This window comes from Mchenga conophoros, linkage group LG7 (genome assembly GCF_057382185.1).
Source record: "Mchenga conophoros isolate Kocher_MC1m ecotype Shallow Benthic linkage group LG7, M_conophoros_male_GT1.1, whole genome shotgun sequence".
Lineage (NCBI taxonomy): Eukaryota > Metazoa > Chordata > Actinopteri > Cichliformes > Cichlidae > Mchenga > Mchenga conophoros.
In genome coordinates this window covers 11,220,259-11,233,477 of record NC_140532.1, presented here as the reverse complement: position 1 = coordinate 11,233,477, position 13,219 = coordinate 11,220,259, and the positions used below count along the sequence as shown (strand labels likewise).

Below are 13,219 nucleotides of genomic sequence, written 5' to 3'. Positions count from 1 at the left end.
GCCCATTTCTCCCTGTCCCACTGATTCTGGGTCTTTTCCACTCCCATGCCCTCTAAAGAACAGCAATGTGTTTTTCACACAACTATGTGCTGGTCTGTGTGTTCAGGCATGCGTGGTATTTCCCCTCACTCGAGCTCAGTCACAACAACAACACACAGGCACGCACACATGCGCCCGTACACACACACACACACCTTCTTTAGGCCCTCGGGCCTTGGCCCAATCTGCAGCTGTTGTTGTTGTTGTTGTTGTTGTTGCTTTGTTGTTGATTGATTGCACCCACTAAAAAGACACAGGTATGCAGCACCATATGTAAGAACTTTGTTTTTATCACTGTAGAGACAGAGGACGGCCTGAAAGCTATTAAAGTGCTAAAACAATGGAAAAAGTGAGTAAGAATATCCTTCAAAAGTGACATTTTACCACACAGATTAATATATTCTATGCATTCGGATGTTACCAGGCAAAATCCTCATTCTAACTAATCATTGAACAGTAAAAAGCCCAAACATTTAGTTAATCGAGGTCTTTATATTAAAGTTAGAGATGCACCCATGTTAAATAATTCGGTGTTTGAACACCATAACCTTCTTCTATCTTGTAATTCTAGCTTGAAGCAGTTAATGCATGGTTGACAGGACAGGTCAGTTAGAGTGACAGAAAATTAATTGGCAACTGTTTCGATAACAAATAGTAGTTTTAGTAATTTCCCCAGTTTCATTAGAAAAGAATATTAGATGGAAGTCAAATAGTGGGGCCTTTCTCTGTATCAAAGCTGACCTTCTGAATCCCTGTGGGCCTGACTTCTAGTCGACTAATAGCCCCACAGTCCCAGCTCATCACCCCTGGAGTGTTTTTTGTAGCCATGAAGATGAGCCTCTCCAGCAGCTCTCCAAATTATCCTCAAGACTCACATCTAGTGGTTGTCATGACTCAGAGGGGGAGTTCAAATTAAAAGCACATTCAGCTGCACTGACAAATCTAAAGAAGGCATTATTGCAAAAACTGACTGTGTGACTCGTACCTAATGGTTGGCAAGTAAGTGCTTCGCCTGACATGTCTAAAGTTGATCTGGTCATGAAGACTTCACAGAGATTTACAGAAATGTTTCAGCTGCAGGCACTGAACTTAACAAGCTAAATAAGGTCCTTAGATAGACATTAAGGATGGAAAGAGAAACTTTGCAGAGAAGTTGGGCATTTTTTCAGAGGTTCTGAGGTGTTTCCTCTTACTAAAGGTGCCTTCTAAAAATACCTGCCTTCCCAGATCTCTTTCATTAAATACAGTGCGTTTCCTGGCACTCCTCTGTTGACTAACTGTTTTGCAAGCCGAGTGACTGGTCAGGGTTAGTAAGAGCCCGCATTGAACTCTAATCCCTCCTGTTAAGTGATTGTCTTCATAGCTGTTAGTTACATGTATACACTGTAAGATGAATCGTTACAGATTTATTTCGCAACACTGGAAAAAAAAACAACATAGCTGGTCATAAAATGAACAACTTGGTGCTTCCTTTGGCTCAAGCGCTGGATGTTTGCAGGCACAGTTTAAAACCTGGCTGTGTACCCACATGCCACCAGACAGAACTTCCAGCCATATGGACCAATCTTGATTCTCAACATATTCCAACCCACTCCAATCTAAACTTTAATAAACATCTTTAAAACACTCCTGAATTTTAGTGCTGCTTGTACAAGTTGCAATCAGGGAAATGTGTAACATCTTAGTCTGCAGACAATCGTAGCCAATCATCATCGGAACATCAGAGAACAGTAACGGTTCTCATACCAGAGCATATTTCTGTAAATGACCATCGACAACTCTGACACACGGTGCCCAGACTTCATCCTGGTGCGCCATCCGGCATACATTATCCCTGCTTGCATGACGTCTGGATTCAACATGACAAATCTTCATTTCACATCGACTTCAAAGAGGTCCTAATCCCGATTAAGCACAGCAACATTTGCCTTGAGCTAAAAAGCTGATGGGGATATGTTTGTGCTCATTGCAAGCACTCCCACCAGGTTAAAATTGAGATCTCTGCTAGCACTGAGGAGGCCATTAGTTGATTGCTCCTCTGTGATAGCGAGAGGATGATAAAGCCTAAAATTGCTTGAGATTACTTTAAATAAAAACATTTTAGAAGTTAAAAAAAAGTTATACAGCCCACATTAAAACCTCTGTATGTCTGCAGACACTTTCTGGTTGTTGGCACACACAGGCAGACTGCAGTGTTGTTACTCTGCCCATCTCTTCAGTGCATCGCTCTCTTTTCTTTAGGATACACACCTCAGTATTTGGCACCTTAATGGAGCCACCGATCCCAATAGTCGCTTCATGAATAACATCTGGGTTAAGGATTTCCTTTTTCCTCCCTTTGATGTTGTTATAGAAGCAAGATTCGATTTGATTTGATATACCTTTATTAGTCCCACGAGGGGAAATTTCATGTTAAGGCTGCCGACCTATTGCACACAATGGCGGCGCCATCTTACCCTCCGACCATACGTACATTACACAAAAACATCACATGGGGAAGACAGGTCAGAGAGGTATAACAATGGAAAATGCACCACATGAGGAAAGATAAGCTTCTCCAAGATCTTATCCGTGCTGCACTCAATGAGCCCATTTTGAGAAACTCACGCCTCATCCCATCATTTCAATCCCAGCGGGCAGCATTGTGGGGGTTTGAACAGCCGGTTCCACTTCCTTAATTCTTCGATACGTCAGGCCAGCTCCGATCAGCAAGAACCCTGTTATCATGGTTCCGAATAGGTAGATATCTTCAGCACTCAGGCTCACCCAAGCCCAAACTTCTCATTGAGAAAGGGGTGTCAATTGCATTCAGGGACCAGTTGATCAAATCCATAATTCTCTTTTAAGTTTTAGAGAACGGACTGTGAGAGAGTGTTCCAGGGAAAAGTAATACAAAAAACACGAGACTAGACAAGGACACAAGAGGCTAAGCAGGGAAACTAAGGGAGGGGAGGAGAGGAGAGGAGAAAAGTGCGACCGCCTTCGTCAAGAGCAAGAGCAGAATTCTTGAGCAGAATTCTTGAGTGTTCATGCACAGAAAAACAAAGGACAAGCACCAGAGTTAGGATGAATCACTCTCTTTATCTAGAGAGCCTGCACTGAGACTTAAGGCTAGGTCTTTCAAGTGTAATGGCCTGATAAGATACCACAGTCCCAGATGATGTCACAGTAAAACAGTATTGTACTGATCCAGTAGAATACACACAAACCTCGTGCTTGTTTTGAACATTTCCTTTTGGCACAAGGAGTTAAAGGTTTGCAGTTTTCCTCATAAACAGTTGAACAACACAGAAGAATAGAGGCACTTACTACTGACATGCACGCTGATAAGGCCAAACAGGACTGGTGACGGGAAATGTTTGGCAGCATTCAGCAATTAGCTCATTCTCACTCGATCCTTTCACATCAAAAGGGTGTGACTGGATATCATAAATAAGGGCTACTTTACCTTAAACATCCCATTAAATCCATGTGTCTTAAAATGACAATAAGCCCAAAAGGGTGGCTTACCATGTCAACGTAAAGCCACGAACGACACTAAAGGACCACTACAGTGTCGTCAACAATGGACTTGTTAAGGTTTATCCTTATTAGTAATTGAGTAACAGCAACACCCAACATCATGCCAGTTGCACAAAGCCTTGCAGCGGGAATGAACTACTATTTACAAGTCTCTGAACAAACTGTGGGTTACGTCACTTTCAGCAAGTTTCTCTCACAGGCTCAACGCAGACGTAGCTCCTCATTTGTAACCTAAGTTTCGGTGTTAATCGGATTTTACCATGACGCAAGTCCCCCATTCACTTCTGGCCTCGAACACAAACAGTAGTCATGATAAAGAGCGTGTGGAAACAATACAAAATGACAAACTGCAGCTCTCCACCTAATCTGTACCATATTTGGTTTTGGGGCAGTGTTTCAATGGCAGTTCAGCTAGAGCATTAAGTGAGACCTCGCTTCAGGACCTTCATATGCCATACATAGAGCGTGGACTCAAAGGTCAGAAGCTAGAGACCGGTGACCAGACATGGGGCAGAGGATGGATAAAGCTGTGCCTGACCTCACACTGCCTATGTGGATGGAGCAGGACAGCTGACAGGCCTTAAACAGTCCCCAGCCCACACTTCCTATTGGCTGCCTGTGACATCATGCTTCTATCCCCATTTTTTCACCTCCTCTTTTCAGGGTGGGTGGAGAGTTCAGTTCTTCCTCCTCCTCCTTCTCCCCCGTCTCTCCTTCTCTTCCCCCCCATCCCACACACACAAATACACTCAACTTTCTTTGCCCCTTTTAGGGACCTCAGCAGCTTCAGGAGGGAAGAGAGAAGAGGAAGGAGGGAGCAAGAAAACGAAAGAAAGATGAAAGAACGATTAAAGCATGTAGTGTGGAAGCTTTGCTAATTTTATCTACATTTCTAGACAGAGGTGTGTGTGTGTGAGAGAGAGAGTTTCCTCCAACTTGTGTGGCAGGTACATGGCTTGTATGACTCTCAAACGAAGCACCACTGCCACATCACACTTGTTTATCGTTAAAGTGCTCCCCGATGGGTCAGCGTGTGGTCTGTAAGCATGAAGCAGAATCTGCATATAAGCCATAAAGTTTTCTTTTTCCTCTCTTTCCTAGGCTCTCGGACTTGAGCAAGTCCTTCCTAATTAACACATGCCAAATGAGGAGTTTTGTCTGGCGTATCGTGCTTCATCGTGTTATTGTAAAACTCTGGGTTTGACATTTTCACTAGAGGACAGCTACAGCTGGGCTTTTTCTTTTTCCAGTAATGAAACCAAAAGATTATTAAAGCAAAAGAAAACTAAAAAAAGAGAGAGAGCCACAAAGGGAGACAATAAGAGGAGGCATATTGGGAAATAATTGCTTAATATAAAAATATGCGCTGTAAAAAGAAGAAGAATCAGACTGTTTTTTTAGTGTTTTAAACTAGACATGCAGCAGAGGGATGCGGCTTTTTAGGGAGATTTAAAACACAAAAATGATCAAGACATGCATTCTATGCGTGATGAGGGACAGTGACTAAGGGCTGAGATTCCCCTGCTCTGCGACAATCAAACCTAGTGTTTAGTGCCGGATCACATCCCTCGGCGATAGATTAGCTCTAAGTCGGATTAAGGAGGAGTCAGTGCATATAGGAGAGGTGAAGTGTCATCAAAGCGCTGCAAGAGGACTCAAAGACGCTGCAGTGGTTAGCAAGCATGAGGCAGGAGGGTTTATTTGGGACTTACGGGAAGATGGAGAAAGATCTGGGGGCGGGTTTTTTATGTTGGGCACAAAGCACAAAAACTACATTTGAACACACTTTCAGCTCGTATAGCTTGTCCTGCTATGACACCAAAAGCTGCAGCTTAATCAAAAAGAAAACCTCCACAGGTGTGAACACACTATAAACCCGGAGCATTCAGAAGTCGACACAGAGGGCAGAGAGAACAGATGCCAGTGCAGAGGCTGGGAAATGGACACAGGGAACAAGACTGCTTCCAGCTACAGGAAGCGTGCTAAGCCCCCACCATGTTAAACATAAGACTTCCAGAAATGATTGAAACAAAATGCCCATGCTTTCTCCCCACCAAACAAACAATAGTCTCCTTTGTGAAAGCCCGTGGCTACCAACAGTCAGGGGAGATATAAAGACACAGTTTAGAAAGAGCGGGCATGTTTCCCCCCTTCTTTTTTGAGGCTGCAGACAACTCTCTCCTTCAGTTTGGACAGACGGGGACATAAATGTGGGGCGCACTAGTGTGGCCCACTTAGGTGCCCCCTGCTTAGAAAAAAATGCTTTTGTTTTCCTGTTGTTACAGGCCTCAAACAACTCAAGGAACAAGGCTGCAACAGTAGCGGAGCACCAGCAGGGGGTCAACGCCATGGTAGAGAGGCACGCTAACACAGCAGACATGTTACACACATTCATTGAGATTGTAAACACAGGGCTGAGGAACCAGTTTTTTCCCCCCTTGTTGTGACCTAAAAATCTGTTGTATTCCATTAATGGTTCAGTGAGCGTCTTCTAAAGCAACACAGCATATCTACCACAATCTCTCACACCATCTGAACTCTGATATTTCAGACTTATTATCATTCCTTCAGCTCCATTTTAATCAGCCCCAGGGTTTCCCCGAGCAGATCACTTTACACAAGTTTTCTGTCATCCTTAAAATATCCCTCTGCTCCTCTGACACACATGTGGTAACCTGCGTAAAGAGGACACTGCACCAACTGCAAGCACAGGATGAGCCGATTCTATATTTACCCGAGAACTGCTGTATCTCTGCTGTCCCCAGATGCAGTAATTCATTAGTTATTTCATAAATGTCTTGTTAACTCTTATTGGTCTGAATGCTGCTAAACTGAACATCATAAACTGTAATAAATGTGGGTCCCGAGGCTATATTTTTTCTCTTCAACAGAAGCACTGGATCAGCTCTGGAATTACTTGAGAGAGAAAAATATCATATGCCTCATAACACATGACTGTAGTATTTAACTCCACCGAGGAACATGCAGATGATAACACAACGAGCCCTTTATCCTACTTGAATTGTGTGTTAAATATTAATCATCAATAATGCAACATATTCTTATTCTACGTAACATCAACTGGTGTTAAAATGCTGCCCACGCCCCGATTAAGACCATAACAAGACACCATGGGAGAGTAGAAATCGCACCTGCTAGATCAGTGATTTCCGCCGGAATGCGCTTATTCAAACATGAATGTGCGCACAGATATACACACACACACACACACACACACACACACACACACACGCATACTTTTGAACAGCTGGTGCTGGGCTGGCTGGCTACATACAGCCAGGGGACAGATAGCTGGCTGAGAGAGGGAATGGGAGCACGTTGCTCAATCAATGAGCCATCAATCACACACTTACACACACACACGAACACAAATGCATACACACAGCAAGAAGGAGCAAAGACATGAAACAGGAGACCATATCCTTTAACTACCACTCAAAAGAAAGCCATCAAAGCGCTGGCTCTGGCTCCAGGCCTTTTTCCATGGCCAAATTTCCAGTCACTGCTTTGTCTTGTGGTGGTTTCATTAGAGCTACTACTAGACTCCTCTGTGTGTGTGTGTGTGTGTGTGTGTGTGTGTTGCACCACAGCAGTTATCTGCTATCTAACTAGCTCACTGCTGCGGGGTTTCTTTTCTGCACTCTGCTGAGCTCCCAGACAGCAAGAGGTTGTGAAAAGGCTGGCAAGGAGGCGGCAGCAATCATATAGTAAGTAGCACCTTTCTGTTGTCTGTTTGGTTCCTGTAAGGAAAAAAGGCGAGTGAGGAAGTAAACAAAGCACGTCAGAGAAGGGACTCAGCAAGTGATTACTGTTATTTATAGCTACTCTTTTCCTGCTTTGGCAACACCTGTACAAGCGGTACGTGATAACTTATACCACTTAAAGGGGGGAAAAGAATACATGGCACAAATTGCAGTTAGTTACTCTGAATAGTTGGATTATTTTAGTCGAAACATTGATTTTTATTTGAAAATGAACAACCTAAACACACCAACACACACACATTCTCGTTTTGATATCTTAGTGAGGACATCTAATTGACATAATGCTTTCCCTAGCTGCTTACCCTAACCCTAACCATCAAAAACGAATGCCTAACCCTAACCCTCAGCCTAACCTAATTGCAACCCTGACACTAAAACCAAGCTTTGAGTCTCAAAAATGCCTTCAAACTTGTGAGGACAGGCACTTTTGTCCTCACAAGTGACTGTTGGTCCTGACAAGTATAGTAATTTTTGATTTTTGGTCCCCACACAGATGTCTAAACAGGTACACACACACACGCCTATAATTTTACCAACAGGAATAATAATAAAGTTTTCAATGATAAATGCGGATATCCATCCCTGTTCTTAAATCAATACTTACATCAATTCCTGAACACCCATGAAATCAGGTGGGCCTGTGTCCATTAATTGTTAATTGTTTATGTAAATGTACACAGCGGGAATACATCCACAAACAAAAAAGTAATGCGCTTGTAAATCAGAGTCTTCAAATGATTTTAATAACAGTCCAAACATGACTCATTTGGGATAATTCCAAAATATTAGTTCTTATATTTGAAAAGCTAGAACGGGTTAGCGGTGTTATTTTATTTAACGGATTATCTCAGTTAAAGAGAAGCAGGAAAAGGCGAGCGGCATCGCCATCAGCAGCAGGATCAGCAGCGTTAATGTACACAGGGAGGAGTAAACAACACCGGAGGACGTCCTCGTGTCCCTGAGCCGCAGTGACAGCATGTCCTCCTGTCTGCACTGTCATTCTGTGTCAGCTCTCATTACCTACAGCACTGCACGAGCAGCATTGAGTGACTGACTAGCTAATGGCACCTGCTACCTACTGCTTTATGGATGACAGCAAGGGGCTGGGAATCGCCATGACAACGCAGAGATTGCACTATGCCTGACCTCGATCACGTGGAATAATCTGTTCGTTTAAACATTATTACTCATTTATGCAACACAAGAAACCGATTTCAGTTGATTTCTTATGTGTTAAATATCTATAATTTACACAGAAGACACAGCAACCACTCAACTGCTGCCTACATCGGACTAAGTTAGGTCCAGTTCACATAGTGGAGGTTCGGCTTCGCCTTGCCATCTAAACCTAAGTCGTGTTTATTCGCCTGCAGCCATATTTCTGTGACAGCAGATATAGGGGAATCACAAACAAGAGAATAAGCTCCGTCACTTGAAACAAGACTCCCCTTGGATCGTCATTTTCCTCTAATGGATAACAGAACAATAGATGCCTCTAACTCACCACTAAAGGATCACTGTGCCGTCATTGTACAAGGGGTACAAGGGTCAATTTCCACAGCAAAGAAGAAGAGAAGATGCACTCTCTGTGATCCCCAAACTCTGCTTTGTTTTCTTGGGTAACATTTTTTTTGTTGAAGATTTTAAAGACTTTCTGCAAATGATATCTTGAAGACAGTAAAATGAATTAACTAAAGAAAAGAGATTTACTAAAAAATGATTCAGTATGCTTGTATACCGTCTCTTCCACCTGTCTAAAACTATTTCAGCTGGAAAAAGGGGAAAAAAGGTGCTTATATCTACTGGAAGATTTTAATTAAATAACAATGCAAATAGTAAAGTTGTGTGGTGAGCCCCTGGGAATCCACTTAAAAACAAAACCCAACAAGAAAAAAAAACACTGGGGCAGTTTCACTGTGAGACAACAGGAGAGCACAGAAATGATGTTTACATGCTTCCACAGCACATGGTTAAACAAGTGCAAAATCAAGATGTCTCTCCTAACTGTAACTGGCGAAGTTTACAAAATGTTGAGGTGTGCCTGTTACTCCTCGATCTGATAACTGATCTGCAGTGGCTGCTAAGCGAGCAGCTTCAGACGGAAGCACAACCCAAATTGGGCCTTTGTTCCAGACTGCACAGTGTCTCAGCAGAGGCATGAACAAAACACAACACAGACGCACACGAAGCCTGAACAGTCACTAACGCGCACACACACAAACACACATAACTAACTCTACCACAAGCGCCTCTGAGCCGCGTCTCACCCACCCACACACATATACTAAACACAACCTAACCCGCCTCCCCTCTCACTCTCTCTTGCTCCTTTTATTCCTCTCGGTCTCCCGCTCCCTCCCCCCTAACCCTCATTCATAAAATGGCTGCTTCACAACTCCAATTCCTGGCATGGAATTTATGGATAAGGGGTCAGGAGCAGCAACAGGCCAGGGGGGACTTGTTAGTTCTATTTTCCCCTCCCATCTTTTTCTCCTCCTCCTTTTTTGAATAAAAAAAACCAACCTACACCAATGTGATTTGTCCACCTAATTCTCCTCCACACATATGCCAGCCTTCCTCATCTCTACCCCAACCCTCCCCTTTCCTCTTACCCACTCCCCTCCAAAACAAACCTGATACCCTTGTAGCCTAGCAGGGAAACTAAAGCTATGCGTCTGGCAGAGGAAGGCAGGCACGAAGTGGAGAAGGGGCAGGAGCAAGTGCTGGTGGCTTCTCCTAAGAGGCCAGCAAGAGGGGAACGGGGACAATCTCAGGTTCCATCCCTGGAACACAACCTCCATGTTTTTGCAGTTTTACTACATCACACGGACACACATGCAAACTCCCAGGGCATGGGTTAAAAACAACAGGACATTGATTGCTATAGCATTTGCTCCGAAAACACCAATCTATGTTAAAGGAGCAACAAAATGGGGCAGCTTGAATGGCCGAGAAACTCATCCCAACCTGCCAACACATACCTGTGTTGGTATGAGACAAAAGTGTGTGTGTCAAGGTAAATTTGGGCCTATTGCATCAGTTTTCCTCACGACACCACTCTGCGATATCTGCTTCTGAAATCACACAAATTAAAACTCACTCAATAACAGCACACAAACCCTGAGGTGCATGTCAGGTTACACCGTAGGTAACAGCATAAAGTTTCAGATGGGGTTGCGGTTACAACGTAGCTACGGCGTAGATTTCCCGCTGAAGCATTAAACCCCAATAACAATCCCTCTCCTCCTCCCAGCGTCTCCCCTGTGCTGCCCCTGGAGCCCCCAGCAGAAGACGGTACGAGCAAGGAAAGGTCGAGGCCACGAGATGAACGGTCCCACCTCTTGCTGGAATGAGCCTTAATTTGTATCGGAGACACAATGAGGAAGGTCATTCTTAGGATGCAATTTGAAAAAAACAAAAAACAAAACAAAGAATCAGCCATATGCTTAAGTCGTTGGTGTGGTTACGGTTGCCTGGCTATTTATATGTGTCCCTCCTTCAGAGAAGGAAGTCGCTCCTATTGGATCCAGATGTGAGCGGAAGGACAGACGACAGCTCGACTGAAAGGTAACAGCCTGGATCCAGTTGCTTAAACTACTGTGCTATCATTTAGGACACAGCAGCATTACTCCTAATGGCAAGGACAAAAACATTACTACACATGTACTACCACATAGACTACATTTGTCTTTGAAGTGTATCATAAATGAGAAGGTGGACGGATGTGAATTTTAAAAATGTGTCTAAATAAGTCAACATTCACACATTTAAGCGTTTCTGAGAGGTGAACGTCACCGCTCACCTGAGGCTTCAAGGGTTCAATTACGCTCTCGGCCAGCCAACTACCATAACTTAACACTGCTCTCCTCCTCCCTCTGTTTAGCCACAGTACTTGAATGTCAGCAAGTGCCTGTGAAGCAGGACTAAATGTGTTGTGACCGCTGGTGGTGATTTGCTGGTAGGCAGCACCCCAGTGGGCCATGAGCCAATTGATCTACTAGTAGATCCCATGACACATGATCAATTCTTAGGCCGGTCTCCTAAGAGCTAGGGTCTACAGGCATTTTCACATGCCCTCTGGACTGGGTCAGGAGAATCAGGACAATACTTGTACATGTAGGAGGCAATCTGCTGCACATGCATTCTCACTATTACACAGAACATCTATAGAGTACAAATACTATGCTTGGTTTGGGTGAAGGTGCTGCCCGGGTTCAGGGTGCACATATAATGCCCACTGAACAAGTTCTCTATTCTCCAGACAGTTACTTTCGCTATTCTACATGGGTCCACACAGACTCTGTAGTAGGATGCTGTCAGTTTAGAGACTCTTTAATTGTATTCTTAGAACATCTCCACCAGAGATTTTAAAACACAGGTGTCGAACTCCAGGCCTCGAGGGCCGTTGTCCTGCAGGTTTTAGATGTGTCCTTGATCCAACACAGCTGATTCAAATGGCTAAATGACCTCCTCAACATGTCTTGAAGTTCTCCAGATGCCTGCTAATGAACAAATCATTTGACTCAGGTGTGTTGACCCAGGGTGAGATCTAAAACCTGCAGGACACCGGGCCTCGAGTTCGACACCCCTGGTTTAAAGGAAAGTTGAGCTGAGAGAAGAGAGGATATGATGTCCTGGATATGTTTTGTACAGAATGAGCTGAAATGATAGAATAACTTGTCCATCTGTTCAGTGTACAGTTTCATTCTTTTCTTGTTCTTCTGTCTTCTTACAGCCACCGGACATGATGTGGCAGACAATAGAGGCCGTGGACAGCTGTTAATCTAGTAACATCTGGCTCCGTCAACCCACATTTTTCTCTCCCATAGTGAATGGATACGGACTATTCTCAGAAATGACATGGTGATCCCTTGATCCGCTCTTGCATCAGATATGTCTGGCATGAGATAGCTGAAGCTAGCACAGACGTGTGCACACACACACACACACACACACACACACACATACAAGCATCATTTGCGGTTATGGGGCATGAGACATGAGGTCTCAACAGGAGCCATTGTAGACTGCACTACCAGGCAGCCACACTGGGGCCCAATCACCCCTCTGATATGGCTCGAGTCTGAACACCTACGTCAGCCCACAAGCAGCCCGCGTGACGTCAAGCACATGTGTGCTTTGACCAGAAGCCTGCACGAGTTGGTTTCACACAGAGAACGAAAAGGAGGACGGAAAGGGAAGAGAGCACAATCTTGATGTCTCAACTATTTGTAGCCCCTAAAACAGAAAGTGAGATCAGCTTTGATTAGAACACGCAAAATAAAACAGCAGTATTAGTATTTCGCAGCAAGCATCACTGTCAGTCTAATGGTATAATTATACGTCTGCTCTCATATAACTCTGAGGCATTCTTGGTGCCCACAGTAGGCCAATGTTCAAATAAAATAGCACTCTCTGGTTGACCAGCAGCTGCTGGCTTATATATAAAGAGAAGTGATACAGATGCCAAAGGAGACAGCAATAAAAGTAAATCATTTCACCAGTCAAGGGTACATCATGTCAGATCGAATGGGCGGGTTTCTTGGAATAAAAAAAAAAAAATCAGACCTTTGTAAGTCAATATTGCCCTTTGTTCTTTGTGCTTCTTGTGTAATACAATGTTGTATTCTGTTTTCTGCGTCAGCGCAGGGTAACGGAATACAACAGTCGTGTTTGGTGTTGTATTACATTAGCTAATAAATGACATCCTGATGCTGAGTTAACTTTGTTGTCTGTTTGGCTGGATAAAATGTGCCAGAAGGAATGTCTCAAAGGCAAGAAAACACACAGAAAAAAAAGTAGGTTTGGCCATGAAATTAAATCTTGATCTTTCTCTATCACTGACACAGCCACAAAAACACCCCTGCACCCTC

General features: G+C 43.8%; 1 protein-coding gene and 1 long non-coding RNA gene across 2 annotated transcripts in view; one reads left to right on the top strand and one right to left on the bottom strand.

Moving 5' to 3' along the window:
• Positions 1–13,219, bottom strand: part of igf1ra (insulin-like growth factor 1a receptor) — a 71,349-nt gene that overhangs the window by 26,458 nt on the left and 31,672 nt on the right. The window lies entirely within an intron of this gene.
• On the top strand, positions 7,163–13,046 carry LOC146569641 (uncharacterized). The gene is made up of 3 exons (XR_014893374.1): positions 7,163–7,289; positions 10,600–10,913; positions 12,082–13,046. It is a non-coding gene; the product is annotated as an uncharacterized LOC146569641 (long non-coding RNA).